The sequence below is a fragment of the Hyperolius riggenbachi genome, chromosome 1, assembly GCF_040937935.1.
Source record: "Hyperolius riggenbachi isolate aHypRig1 chromosome 1, aHypRig1.pri, whole genome shotgun sequence".
Classification (NCBI taxonomy): Eukaryota; Metazoa; Chordata; class Amphibia; order Anura; family Hyperoliidae; genus Hyperolius; species Hyperolius riggenbachi.
Window position 1 is genome coordinate 340,526,005 of NC_090646.1, and position 15,544 is coordinate 340,541,548.

The following is a 15,544-nucleotide window of genomic DNA, read 5'->3' on the forward strand; positions in this document are numbered from 1 at the left end:
GCAGTTTTTCAGAGAACACCATTTTGGAGGTCCTTGCCTTGAGTTTACTTCCTAGTTCCCTAAAATATGTTTGTAGCGCCTTCCACTAACTTTGTCATTGGTACCAATGTATACTATGACAGCTGGGTCCTTTCCAGCCCCACCCATCAATCTGTCAATGCAATTCACCACATGCCGAACATGAGCACCCGGAACACAACATATTGTATGGCATGTGCAGTCCCTTTGACAGATTTTCCTGCCTGCTCGCCATATAATAGAGTCCCCTACAACCCACCTGGCCTTAGCTACACTTCTATTCCCATTCTCATTGCAGCAGTCAGTCTCCTGGTTGCTAGATTGATGCTAGACTATGATTGCGGTAATCTAACGATTGTAGCTCCTTTGAGGGATAGTTAGTGACCTGTATTGCTGGATGTACTCCGTAAAGTGTTGCAGAATATGTCAGCATTATATAAATGAATAATATCTGTATGCCTGCCTGTCTGTCTATCCATCTAGTTCAGCTTCATTTTCCTTGCCAAATCATGAAGTACTACACACACTCTGAGGCCAATTTATTTGGAAGCCAATTAACTACCAATAAATGTATTTTCGCAGTGGGAGAATGCCGTTATCTTATCGTTTTTTTGTTCATTCTACGATCAACAAGCTTGAATCATTAGAAAAAATACAGCATTTAATGTTTGCTATGCTCATGGTTAAAAACATTTCAAGTCCAAGTTTATCATGCTGAGAGCTGGGAATTGTCCAACTTCAGGGATGACTGCCAGACTTATTTAATTTTCAAATTAGAGTGTGTTTGGGTGAGTGTAGCTGCATGTAGGATGGATTGTTAAAGGACCACTATCACGAAAATCGTGAAATATAAAATACATGCAAACTCATACAATTAAAGATTGTGTTTCTTCCAGAGTAAAACGAGCCATAAATTACTTTTCTCCCATATTGCTGTCAATTACAGTAGGCAGTAGAAATCTGACGGAACTGACATGTTTCGGACTAGCCCATCTCCTCATGGGGGATTATCTGGGCTTTCTTTATTTTCAAAAGCACTTAGTGAACCGCAGTTCCTTCCAACTGTCAAAAAAGTGTGCAGCAAGCAAGGAGGCTTGACAGTATCTTTGTATAGATGCTCTTCAGGAAGTGTCTCTATAAAGAATTAAGGCCATGCTGAGAATCCCTCATGAAGAGATGGACTAGTCTAAAACCTGTTGGTTCTGTCGGATCTTTAATAACCTACTGTAAGTGACATAAACATAGGAGAAAAGTAATTTGTGGCTCATTTTACTCTTTATGAAAAGTACTTTTTATCTGTATATGTTTACATTTATTTTAAAATGTACAATATTTTAAAATGTACAATTTGTCTACAGTATGCCTTTTGGGAAGTCACTTTGGCTTTTAAGCGTGCAGTTTGTGACATTGGTGAGGCAGACTTTGCCAGGTGAGGAAAGCTAGATCAAGGACAGGTTAGGTAATCAACCAGCTCAGGTGAGTCAGGCTTAATGCCAGCACTCGGTTTGTAAAGCCAAGCCATCACCAACCCAACAAAGAAAACTCTGTATTAGCCAGGTGTTAACAACCTTGAACGTGTACAATAAGTTATGATGAATTCCTTTCCCTTACACTGAGGTGTCTGAACCTGTAGTTTGACTGCCCTTTTCTTCAGCATTCTGTCAGAGCAGGAAGAAGTGCCTTGTACATGCTATTATGGTGGTTGAAGAGAACATTCATTGGCGAGTCGAGCAGTAGTCAAACTCCTGACATTTTATGGCAAGAATATGATGAGGAAACTATTAGCCGTGCTGCTGTTCTGTTTTTGGTGGAAGCACTTTAAGCGTTATCGCACACAAGTAAGTGGGTTTGGAGAGGCCATCTACTGTGGTTACAGATGTCAATCTTGCCAAGGCTAACAACTGCTGTAGAATGAAAGCTTGCTTTACATGAGGTTTTGGCTTCGCTTATTTGAATGGACTTCACAATTATTATTTTTTCTTAGAAACTGAAAATGTATTGCATGTGCATCTGGTGGGTACCCAGGAATCTCACAGAAGAGCATATGCAGCCCTGAGTTAAGGTGAGCAAGCAGTGGCGTAGCAATAGGGGGTGCAGAGGATGCAACCTCACTGGGGTCCTTGGCCCAGAGGTGCCCTCCCTCAACCACAGTATTATCTCTTTATTGGTCATGTGCTAGTAAAAGTCACTTCTATGGATGCTTTGAATAGTAGTCATTGTTAACAAACTGTTCCCCATCCCCTTCTTGCTCCTTTGACACTGTGATGGCCCTTGGTAGGTTTTGGTGTGCCAAATCAATTTTCATGTATAGAGTGCTTGCAGGGCCCAATGTAAGACTTGTACTGGAGCCCACAGCTCCTTAGCTATGCCACTGTGTGCAAAAACACTGGTTAAATGTTGGCATGAATTTCTGTTTCTTTTTTTACGTATTTGTGACGTGAACATGTGACACATTATGGATTCATCTTTTATCTCTAGGACCAAATCATGATATGTGGAAACATGCAGATTCCCCTCAGCTAAAAAATCACTGCTTTTTCCTTGGCAGCTAAAGCCATTCTTCTGCAGTTTTTTTGCTTCCGTATGATCTTACAGCATTGCCTTCCTTGTGGACAGACCACTATGCACGCATTCTGAAAACCCAATTATGTGGAGCCATAAGAAAGTAATGACTAGATTTGCTGAAGAAACAGTAGATTTTGCTCCAATATTTGTTTAGTGAAAGCCAAGCTGAAGCTGAAGACATGTACAACATGACCATTTCAATTGTAAAATAACCAGTTAATTGCAGTTTTATGAACAGCCAGTAAAGGTACCTGATTTTCTCCTGATAGCAACTCAGAAACTGTAAGTCCATGCATTGGCTGCCTATCGCACAAAGGATACAATTCAAGATACTAAACTCTCACTTAAAAAGCACTCTACAATCTCGCCCCTTCCTACCTAACTACACTTGTCTCCAGATACCGTCCTGCGTGTAAATTCCACTCTACTAACTGTCTCATCTCCACCTCTCTAGTCACCTCTCTTCATTCTGCCATAAAAGATTTCTCTTGAATCTTCCCACTCCTCTGGAACTCCCTAACACAAATTGTTCGCCACTCACCCTTACTATTTCTAGGTGCAACCTGAAAACTCATCTCTTCATGCAAGTATATAGCCATATCGAAGACACTAAACTTCCCACCAACCACCACACGCCACTACCTTGTACACAGCTCCCCTACCTGTTGTTCTATCCCCTTAATTCCTTGGACCTTAAGCTCATTTGGATGGGGCTCGCCTTTAATTATTGCTGTGTAAAGTGGTCACATATTTTCCAGCATCATGTATGATACCTGTTCATTTGTTGTTTATCTGCAAACCCATTGCCTTGTAAATGTCTGTGTTATATACTCTATTGTACAGCACCACAGAAGATGATGGGACTATATACATTCAAAATAATAGTAAAAAATAATTTGTGGTAAATGATGGCATATCTAGGTAAACGAATATGCCTGTGTTTGTTCATCCTGTACAGATAAATCCCTTGGTCGTACATATAATTATATGCAAAGAATGTATGAAAAGTGAAGTACAGAAAAGTGCCCATAGCAGCTTAACCAAATAGCTCTGCAGTCAGAAGCACACGGTCCTACAGCAGCCCCACAGGCATATAAAGTCTAATGGCATTTACAGCATCAGATCCTGTCACCTACGGCAACAGCGTTCTCAGATAGAAAAGTGAGATTGCAGTACTGCTGTGTATACCTAGTTCTTATTTACATCTTGTTACAAAAAGTCTTGCAGCCAGATGGCTTGTCCAATGGTCATACAAACTTTATTGCAAACCAGAATTGTTTGCTTTAACGTAGTCCAGTTCTGAGCCATAGTTACATTTTATTTCCACCTTGTGTACTGAATCTTTGTTTAGTCTTCAAGTCACCTGAGTAAGTGAATAAAATAAATAATGAAATATAATTGTGCTAGACTTAAAACAACAGTCCATCTGATATCCTCATTTTGGACAGAATCCATAAATATGCACAGTGGCGTAGCTAAGGAGCTGTGGGCCCCGATGCAAGTTTTACAATGGGGCCCCCCAAGCACTCTATACATAACAACTGATACGGCGCACCAAAACCTACCAATGGCAACTACAGTGTCAGAGGTGCAAGAAGGGGATGGGAAATAGCTTGTTAATGATTACCACTATTCAAAGTATCTATAGAGGGGATTATTATGAGCAAAGGATCAATAGAGAGCTAAAACTGTAGTTGAGGGAGGGCCTTTTGGGGCCCCTCTGGCCCAAGGGCCCCGATGCGGTCGCAACCTCTGCAACCCCTATTGCTACGCCCCTGAATATGCACTCATGACTGATGTCTTTCTTGGGTCTTGAGTGACCTCTTGGTTAAACATGAGCCATTTTTAGGCATAGGCAAACCAAGCAAATGCCTAGGGTTACAAAGCAAGAGGCTGCAGCACAAAGCTATTCTTAGCACACTGTGCTTTATGGAATTTTTTATGTGCCTGCTAATTCCATTAAGAAAGGGTTGGATGGTAATTTTAAGACATAGTTAAATAGTTATTTGGGTTGAAAAAAGATATACGTCCATCGAGTTCAACCAGAAAATAAAGTACAACACCAGCCTGCTCCCTCACATATCCCTGTTGATCCAGAGGAAGGTGAAAAACCCCTACAAGGCATGATCCAATTAGCCCCAAAAGGGAAAAAATTGTTTTTGAAATCCAGATGGCAATCAGATAAAATCCCTGGACCAACACCCTCGGGCATTACCTAGTAATTATAGCTATGAATGTCTTTCAACACAAGGAAAGCATCTAAGCCCCTTTTAAACGCAGATATAGAATATGCCATAACTATTCCACATTTTAATCACTTCTGCTGTAAAGAACCCTTTCCCAAATAAATGGCTAATGTTTTTCCTCCATGCGCAGATCATGTCCCCTAGTCCTTTGTAAAAGCCTAGGGACAAATTGCGCTCCCACCAAGCTCTTATACCAACCTTTCTCGACCTTTTTTGTCCCGAGGAACCCTTCTGAAAAATTTCAAAACTCTGGGAACCCCTGTGTCTGCGAGCGATATATATATATATATTATATATTAAAATGGGATCCATGTCTTGTGCCCCCCCCCCATTTCTGTGCTGCTATATCCTATTTGCATGCTGCTATGTTCCCCCATTTCTGTGGCTGCAATGTCTCCCCTTTTCTGTGCTGCTATGTCCCATTTGTGTGGCTGCTTTGTCCCCCATTTCTGTGCTGCTTTGTCTTGTTTGTTTGGCTGCTTTCCCCCCCACTTCTGTGGCTGCATGTCTCGTCATTTCTGTGTTGTCCTGTTTGTGCGGCTGCCGCTGCTATATTCTCCTGTTTGTGTGTCTGAAATGTCCCCCCCCCCCCTTCCCCACGTTTGTTTGGCCATATGTGCAATAAATTCATTGGTGTCAGTGTGGAAAAAACAAACAAACAAACAAACCCATACTTACCTAACAGATGTTCTTCCTTGAAGCTGGGATTCTGCTTGAACTCCCACGCATGCCGGGACCTGGCTTCGGGTGAGTCGGCTATTTACAAATCCTTCCGCTTCTCGCTCACAGCAGCATGAAGGATTTCCTCCGCCGCTGCTGTAGACGGATGCAGAAGCGGGACTATATTGTCCTGCAGAAATGGGGACGGAAGTGTCAAATTGACACGGAACCCCTGGAGGGTTCTCACGGAACCCCCGGGGTTCCGCGGAACCCTGATTGAAAATAGCTGTCTTATACTGTCCTCTGATGTACTTATACATGTTAGTTAGATCTTCTCTAAGGTGCCTTTTCTCCAGACTAAATAAACCAAGCTTATCTAACCTTTCTTGGTAAGTGAGACCTTCCATCCCTCGGCCTTGTATCAATTGTGTTGCTCTTCTCTGCACCTGCACTGCAATATTTTTTCTGTAATGTGCCCAGAACTGAATTCCATATTCCATATGTGGCCTTACTAGAGAGTTGAACAGGGCAATATTATGCTAGCATCTTAAGTTTTTATTTCCCTTTTAATGCATCCCAAAATTTAATTGCTTTAGCTGCAGCGGCTTGGCATTGAATACGATTATGTAACTTGTTGTAGATGAGTACTCCTAAGTCCTTCTCTAAGTTTGATGTCCCCATCTGTATTCTGTTTATTTTGTATGGTGCTAGACCATTGGTACGACCAAAATGCATGACTTTACATTTTTCAACATTGTATTTCATCTGCCATTTGTATATAGCATGCCATATAGCCATGCCATGTAGCCATCCTATCCAGATCCCATTGCAATATGTCACTATCTTCCTGAGACTTGATGATTCTGCACAATTTTGTATCATCTGCAAAAGTAACAACATTGCTTTCTATTGCATCTGCTAGGTCATTAATAAATACATTAAAGAGAACTGGACCCATTACTGACCCCTGTGGGAACCCACTGCTAACAGTCTCCCATTTTGAATAAGATCCATTGACCTCAACTTTCTGTTTTCTGGCCTTTAGCCAGTTCCCTATCCATGCACCCATACTCTTCCCCAGTCCTTGCATTCTCAACTTTTTCATCAGACTTTTGTGGGGAACAGTGTCGAAGTCCAAGTTTATCACATCTAAAGCATTAAAATATCCACATTAGCATTTTAGTCAAACAGGTCCTGTCCTTAGTAAATCCATGCTGATGCTGTGAAATAAGATTTTCTGCTATGAAGTCTTGTATAGTATCTCTCAGTTTCCCCTCACAACTGACATTAAGCTTACAGGTCTATAATATCCGGGATATGACTTTTTACCCTTCTTAAATAATGGGAAAACGTGGGCTGTACGCCAATCTATTGGAACTCTGCCACTTGAAAGAGAGTCACAAAAAATAAGATAAAGGGGTGTATCAATAGTTGAACTTAACTCCCTTAGGACCTGAGGATGTATGCCACCCGGGCCAGGTGCCTTAGCTATTTTTAATTTATTTAGTCTTGCCTTCACTTCTTCCTGCGTTAAGTATTTAATAATACAATTGGAAGATTGAGATCCTTCTGTATCTGTAATTTGCAACAGCGATGTTTCCCTTGTGAAGACAGAAGCAAAGAAAGCATTTAATAACTCTGCCCTACCTTGGTACCACCATTGAGTTCCCATCCACATCCTTCATGAGTCTAATACAGAGCTGATGTACTTGTAAAACATCTTTGGGTTAGATTTGATATCCTTAGCGATTTGATTTTCAGCTTCAATCTTTGCCAACCTTATTTATTTTTTACAACTTTTATTGCACTCCTTATAATCAGGGTCGGACTGGGACCCTGGGGGCCCACCAGAGAAATTTCAAACTGGGGCCCACACATCCCATGATTGTTGTGAAAAAAAAAAGAGCATGACCATGCATCAGAAGGTGGGTGTGGTCATGATGTATCATGGACAGGGCCAAATGTACATGATCTTAGCAGCATTGTAATTCAGGAACACTGCTGCCCAGCAAAACTTTGCATAGAGTTCCCTTCCTTTAATATAAAGTAAATTCCTAGTTACCATACATACAACTTCGATTAGATTGTGAGCTCCTCTGAGGACAGTCAGGGCTTGTTTCCACTGTTGCGACGCGATTTCGCCGGCATTCCGACGCTTGTAAAAACACATGCGGATGCGTTTCCGCATGCGTTTTTACCCGCGATTTCGCGTGCGATTTCGCATGGCAGGGTGCCATGCGAAATTAACCATGACACTGCCAGGGCAAAATAAAATTGAAAAAGGTGCGAAATCGCACGCGAAATCGCGGGTAAAAACGCATGTAACAAACGCATGCGTTTTTACTATTAAATACATTAGCGGCGATTCGCATGCATTCCACTCGCAGGCGAATTCGTTGGCTCTTTTGTGCGTTTTTTTTACCGCTGAAAAAAACGCACCTCAACAACGCTACAGTGGAAACAGGCCCATCCACTTGCATTACATGTGCGAATCTGCATGCGTTGGACGCATGCAGATTCGCGATAGTGGAAACGAGCCCTCAGTGACATGACTATGTACTCTGTACAGTGCTGCAGAAGATGTCAGTGCTTTATAAATACATAATAATAATAATATGGTAAGACATTATACTATGAATATGGTAGGATTAGATTGTGAGCTCCTCTGAGGACAGTCAGTGACATGACAATGTACTCTGTAAAGTGCTGCAGAAGAGGTCAGGGCTATATAAATACATAATAATAATATAGTATGACATTAGACTAGGACTATGGTGGGGATTAGATTGTGAGCTCCTCTGAGGACAGATGTCTAGCTACCTGTGCAGCACTGTTCACTTACCCTGCCTGCCACATAATGTCATGCTTGTGCATGTCCAGTTCCCACATAGGCATAGAACATCCCTAGCAAGCAGGCTAGAGATGTGTCTGTACAGCGTCAGCCCTGCAGTGTCGTATCAAGGGATCAAGTAATTAGGGAGGGATGGAAGAGTGAGGGCGTGACACAGGCAATCAATATCTTCCTCACTAGACATGCAATTAGCTGTCCTTTAGTACTTGCAGAAATCAGGGACATCCAGGGAAGAGCAGGTTAACTACTTGTCGACCGCTCCACGCCAATTGGCATCAACGTGGCGGCAGCCCCAGGACCGCTCCACGCCGATTGGCGTGAATGGCCTTCCATGGGGCTAGCAGGAGAGCGCGTGCTTCCTGCTTGGAAGGTGGAGCGGAGAGCTCCGTCTTCAGTCTCCCAGCGACGATTGCCGATCAGAGACTGTTAGACAGCGAAACCGCCATTTAATTAGCGTGTACAGGGCTGCGATCTATAGCAGCGTCACACAGCTGTCCCCTCCTGTGATCCGCTGTCGTAACAGCCGATCATGCTGATTGGCCGGCGGGGGGAGGGAGGGAGGGGAAAAAAATTCAAGAAAAATAGCTATATTTATTAAATAATAAAGAACAATAATATTTATCAAAAAAACAAACAAACATCGAGGGAGCGGTCAGACCCCACCAACAGAAAGCTCTGTTGGTAGGGAGAAAAGGGGGGGGGGGGGAAATCACTTGTGTGCTCAGTTGTGCGGCCCTTCAACTTGGCCTTAAAGCTGCAGTGGCCTATGTCTATTAAAATGGCCTGGTCTTTAGGAGGGTTTAACACTGCAGTTCTCAAGTGGTTAAAGAAGTAAAAAAGAAGTTTCCAAGGTGGGAGAAAGGGACATGAATGAATAGGGAATGAGACACAGCAAACAGGCAGCCACATATCAGGACAAGTAAATAGGCTTCCATCTCATACAGTGCTTGTCCTGTCACAAACAGCTTTGCTGTCTTGATTGGGAACAGTGTCCACTGGCTGCTGCAGCACCTCCTGCCCTGTGGCACATACACATTGCTTCAGTATTAGCAGGGCAGGAAAGAGTGTCAGGCAGCAGCACAAGATAACAATCATACAGCCTGGGCCACAACAAGCAAGAGCAGTGTGGTAGGTCCCCATGGCTCTAAGTGATAAGATCACAGTGGGACACAGCTCTTACCACTGCTTTGTTCCTCTCTAGGAGCCTCACACCATCCCTTCTATCCTGGCATGCCTCGGGGAAGTACAGGGTTGTCTGCTTCTCACTTCCCTCCTCCTCGGCTGAGCAGCCCCAGTGACTGCTTCATGTAATCATCACGCTGGGCTGAAGCCTTTGAACCTTGACACTCCAGCCCAGCATCACAGGGGAGGCGGAGCTTCCATGACACACACAGCCCAGCCTGAGCCTGCAGCAGCCTTGCAACGTGACTGATCCAAACGCTGAGAGGAGAATCTTTGTGCTGCAGACTGGGATTTGTGCACACCAGGCGTGGAGGCGGGGCCCACCCGAGATGTGGAGGCGGGCCTCCCGAGCAAATTATCGGTACTTCGGTGGGTCAGTCTGAGCCTGCTTATAATTACTTAATGTAGCCTCGGTCCCCTCCTGTTTTAGGACTTTATAGGCATTTCTTTGTTTTCTAATTTTATGTCTAACCTTTCTATTCATCCATAGAGGCCTTTTTTATCCCTAGACATATGGGACATATTTACTACAATATTGATTGAGAATAATTTTAAAAGTTTGCCATTTCCCTTCAGTGTCCCTCCCTTGCAGTGCATTATCCCAGTCCACCAAACGTAGTGCCTGCGTGAGTTGATTGAACTCTTTTCTAAAATTCATAGTTTTAGTTGTTCTGCTGCTCCTCAACCTAACAGTCACCAGATCAAACGTTATCATGTTGTGATCACTATTTCCCAAATGTTCTTGAACCTGCACATTTGATAAATTATCTGGTCTATTAGAAATGATTAGATCCAGTAATGCATTCCCCCTAGTTGGTTCCGTTACCATTTGAGTCAAGTAATTGTCCTGTAGTGCTGCCAGAAATCTGCTGCTTTTACCAGAATGAGTAGCCTCAATACCCCAGTCAATGTCTGGATAGTTGAAGTCACCCATAACTATGACCTCACTTTTACTTGCAGCTTTTTCAATCTGCTGTAGTAATTGCAGTTCTGCAGCTTCATGAATATGTGGTGGCCTCTAGCATACCCCAATAAGCAATTGGCAACTTTTATTTCCACCATGAATATTTACCCAAACGGACTCCACATCTTCAAATCTTCCTCCATCTCATCGTTCAGGACAGCTGTAAAAGAGAGACCTAAATGGGTGCTGCTTATTAGCATGACAAAGGAGGTATGAATGACACAACAGTGATATGGCAGGTGCTATTATTGTGCTCATTAAGCTATTATTGTTGCTTTAGACTTAGTTTGCAGTTATTGTTGCAACTCTGCTGGATTTCCAAGTCAGACCCAGGCTGTACGTAAACAGTATGTTTTATAGAGTGAGTAAACACCGCTCATAACAGTTATAGGGAGAGTTTATGTGCGTCATGTGCATGAAATGTATCTGTCTTGATAATCATTTACATAGTCCTTTTGAGAAACCATATCATTTCTGTAAATTATTATTATTATTTAGTATTTAATCTGTCAATTTGTTTTTGATGCCTGCAAAACTAATGTAGGCTATTCACAACGTTGGGGGAGGCAAATGGTACCTTGCCTGTGGCATCATGCCTTAATTTATGCTTCTTCCACCACTACCCCACATTTAGTGTTTGTATCCTTCCATTTGTAGCCCCCTTTTAAAACATCCATGTACAGAAGCCCCCATTGGCGCAGAACCTTTTTCCTTCTATGTATTGCTCCTCCCTTTTCTACTTGCAGCCTCCTCTTCCATATACAGCAACTTGTCTTCCATGTTTAGCCTCCCAAGGCCTGGGTCCTGAAGGCCTTTCCAGAACTCTGGCCCTGTAAAGGGCACCAAAATGGACAAAAATAACCCTGGGTGAAACTAGTGAAAAGCAAAATGTTCCATTAATACTCTTTAGAGCAGCTGCTGAGTTATTAATATTGAAAGTAATTGAAAATGTTCTCAGAATAATGTTCAGAAATGACTTGGTGGACACTGCCACATTTCTTATGTGTTGTATCAAATACAATTTCCTGTTAGCAGAGCAAATTATTTCCATTCAATTTTCTTTGCTTGTAGTACATACTGCATGGTTCTGTTAAGTGTCTGTGACATCATCTTGGCAGAACTATGTTAACAAAACTTGTGAAACTGGATTTGTAGGAATTCACTGTAACAAATGTATTTCTAATATTTCAACAGATGTCATAGAACAGGGCTTGTCGAACAAGTTTTTACTTTTGCTTTATTATTTTTTTCTTTAATATGTCATAGTTCAAGTTTTCTTTTTAACGGAGCCTCTTTAGATTATTTATAAATAATCCCAACCTTAACAGAAATCTATAGTATTAATGGCACAATTTCCTTGAGAGGCTTTTTAAATGACTTTAAGCACAATTTTGTCTCACTTTCTGAAGTTGATATTGCTGATGTTATGCAAATTAAACCAGAAAAATAAAATTATCTGTGCAACTTTGTAGTCCTGCTGGCCATTTTGTGACAATGGAAGGCATATAGTCATGCTGGCTTACTAACAATTTCATCCCAATAAGTACAACAGTGCTGAATTTAATTCAGCAACTTCTGCTAGGAAATTCCAGAGATAAGTCAAGCAAAGGTACAATTAGACTTCATTCTGGTATTTTTTTCACTTTGTCCAGAATTTGCCTTAAGCCCTACACTAACCTTCTAACCACTAGGCTATTCAATCTACCGTACTTACAGTTAGGGTCAATTGACACCTGTGCTTGTCTTACTTAAAGGGCTATGTACACTTTGGTGATCTGTATCCACATTTTCCTTCCCCTGCACCTCATTTAAAGTGGGTGAGTAGGGTGAACAGAAAACACCCTGGAGGGAAACAAAAAAAAACAGAGACAACGGGAGTAATAGTAATAGCAATAGCAGTCAGTCACAACAATGGACATTTGAAATAGAGTAGTTAGAGGTACTCACAAAAAACAAGGTTGCAGGGGAGGCAGGTGGAGAAGCAAAAACCTGACTCTACTCGGGTGTCCAGTCAAGCTGGACGTGGTCGCTCTCTTTGTGCAAAAAGGTTCCAGATGGTTGTAGAGATGGTGTCAGCGACCTCACCAAATGGTGTACCTCTCCCCTCTTGTGAAGAGGGACCTTCTGCTCTGACTTTGATCCCTCTGGCACTTAATTCGGGCTGAGGAAGTGGGCTGAGACCCACAAAAAGCATTGTCAAGTGCATATTAAAGTTCAATGTTTGCTATTTTTTTTTAATGAATTTATTTATCGTTATTTTTTAAATAAAATTTGCTATTTTTTTCCCACCCCTCCCTCCCTCCCCCCACCAGCCAATGACTGCATTAGCCCATAAGAGCCGATCACTCCTGAGCCTTCCAGGGGGACAGCCAAGTGACACTGCTGTCCCCAGTACAGCGCTACCTTATATCGCACCTCTGTACATAGCGCATGAGAGCCGATCACTCCTTAGCCTCCCAGGGGGACAGCCGAGTGACACTGCTGTCCCCAGTACAGCGCTACCTTAGATCGCAGCGTTGTACAGTGTAAATAGACAGGCGGTTGCGTGGAGCGGAGCTCCATCATTCAAGCGGGTATGCACACTCATCGGCGCGCGATCCCCTGCAATCTCCATACCCAGGACTTTACGCCAATTGACGTTGAGCGGTTCTGGGGCTGCCGGCGCGTTGGAGTGGATCGGTCGGCAAGGAGTTAATGTATTTGAAGTGCAGAAGTGTGAATATGCCTTAGAAAGATGTTTATTTAAAGCAGACAGTTGTGGACGATTGACAGACTTGAACTTCACATTGACTACACCTAGTTGCAGAAAGTTTCCCAAAAAGATACAAGGCTTAAAATAGAAAAGCCTAAGTTAAGATAGTATACAGTAGTGATTAGTTAATTATGGCTACTAGTTAATTATGGCTACTAGAATGTAGTGATACTGAAACTAGGATAATTAACGTAAAAGTGTTGTCACTATTTGTGCATAAAGAAACTTGTGCTCAAGAACCTGAGCCTAAAGTGAAAATAACACCACAGTTCCCCAAATATCCCTGTAGAAGCCACAGTATCCTATTTCATTTTCTTCTGTGTTATGGTAAGGTCACATTTCATTCTAAAACACCTTTTCCCTTTATTTATCATATGGGTTCTTGTTCTATGAAATGGATTGTTCCAAAAGGTACCAAAAGACTTGGTAAAGTACAATTTCAGTGATTTGCAGAAACAAAACTCAATATCCATTTAGCAGATTCCAGTTCAGAGTGAAATTAGAATAGTTGTGGTAAAACAACTGTATTTGCTACCTGTGCAGGAACTCCTTTGTGGTGCATGTGTGTGGGTGGTATTGGAGCAAAATTGCCACAAGACCTCTCGTCACGAGAGGGTGCTGGAATTTACCAGTTTAGATCAGGAAGATAGGATAAAATCAAGTTAAGGGCTCTTTTACACTACATGCGATTCCAATTTTGGTGCGATTTTACATGCGATTGCGATTTTTGATGTGATTGAGGGCTCTTTTACACTACATGCGACTCCGATTTCCAATTTTGATGCGTTTTTCTTCTTGTGTTGCTAGCATTCAGTGAAAATCACAAATCGGAATTGCGATTTACAGTGTAAAAGAAGCCTTAAAAAAGTCTTGCATACTGCATTTTTTCTTTGTTTTTCTTCTTGTGCTGCTAACATGCAGTGAAAATCGCAAATCGTAATCTCAAATCGGAAATTTTTATTGCGATTTGAAGTGTAAAAGAAGCCTCATTGGCAGATTTCATTTTTGGGACACTTGGTCTTTCCATGTCTGTGGACTCTCTGCCTACCATACATTATGGTTGCTTTTATTGGAGATTTCTCTTGGGCCATAATGTTATTTTGGACAGAATAGTCATTTGGTGGAGCAAGCAGAATCTAAAGGCCCAATTTGTTAAAATGTTCTGAGAAAATCAATTTGACTGCAAGATCATTCCTACCCACATAATTTACGAATGTAATAGTGCCAGGTACTGTGTATGGCCAGCTTTATGCCTCCTCACTGAGCTGCATTATTATCTTTGCAGGGCAATAGCAGATCTCCTCTGGGCATTGATACATACGTTAAGCAGCTCAAAAGGTCACCTTTCATAAATGTATTACAAGACTACCCAAGGCTAGGCGGTACTGTTCACAGCACGTACATGGGCTCCAGGGATGTGCTTAGAATTAACAGAAGTTTTGATCTAAGCAACTTTATGACACGTGTATGATAGGACTGAAATGGGACGTAATTGAATGACGGATGAGCTTGCAGCAGCCACATTTCCAGGGAGTAATGAAAACTAGAACAGCTATTGACTAAAGGAGCTTAACAGCCTGCTTGTAACAGAGAGAGGATGAACCAGCAATCAGCTGGGGAATATATCAATACGCAAAGTAATAGCTCAGTTATTATTATAACACTGGGAAATATGAGATCTAGAGTGCATTAACAAGCAGTTGTCAAATGATTAAATAACAGAAAATGTGTAAAATCGCTACATGTAAATGCCCTGGACATAATAAACTGACATGGTAAATCAGGTAATTCAACTACATAAATACAATATAGGCTTCAATGCTAGTACATTAGCATAGGTTAAAGTAGACCTGTACTTCATTCTAAAAGTGCTGAACCACTGGCAGGACTTATTTCCTCACGAATCAACTATTGCAGCAGGATCACTGCGTAGAGATCTCATAAAGGCAAGTGAGGGAACAACAAGTTCTATCATTCGGCCATGTAAGAATTAACTAGAGAAATATAACAGGCCTTCTACACATCCAGAGTGCTTATTATTGCACTGCTGGGAAATGTTTGATTAATCTTAATTTCTGGATTGTTAATCTTTCTTTGAGGCTACGTTAACAGTGGCCATTGCGTTCTCTGTGACAGCAGGAATGGATCGTTGCGTCGGGTACAGTGGCGCACACAGTCAATGAAAAGTATGCTTTACCTTTCCTGTTAACATGCGTGTATAGCGGTAATGCACTGCATGCAAAGAGTTATGATGCTGCAACCCGTTATACACTGTGGATGCTGTATAGTTGCTGCATTGCAGTGCG

At 42.0% G+C, this 15,544-nt stretch overlaps 1 protein-coding gene across 1 annotated transcript in view; it reads left to right on the forward strand.

Annotated features, from left to right (window-relative positions):
- EFNA2 (ephrin A2) overlaps window positions 1–15,544 on the forward strand; it is a 413,760-nt gene that overhangs the window by 173,764 nt on the left and 224,452 nt on the right. The gene's annotated exons all lie outside the window — the stretch shown is intronic.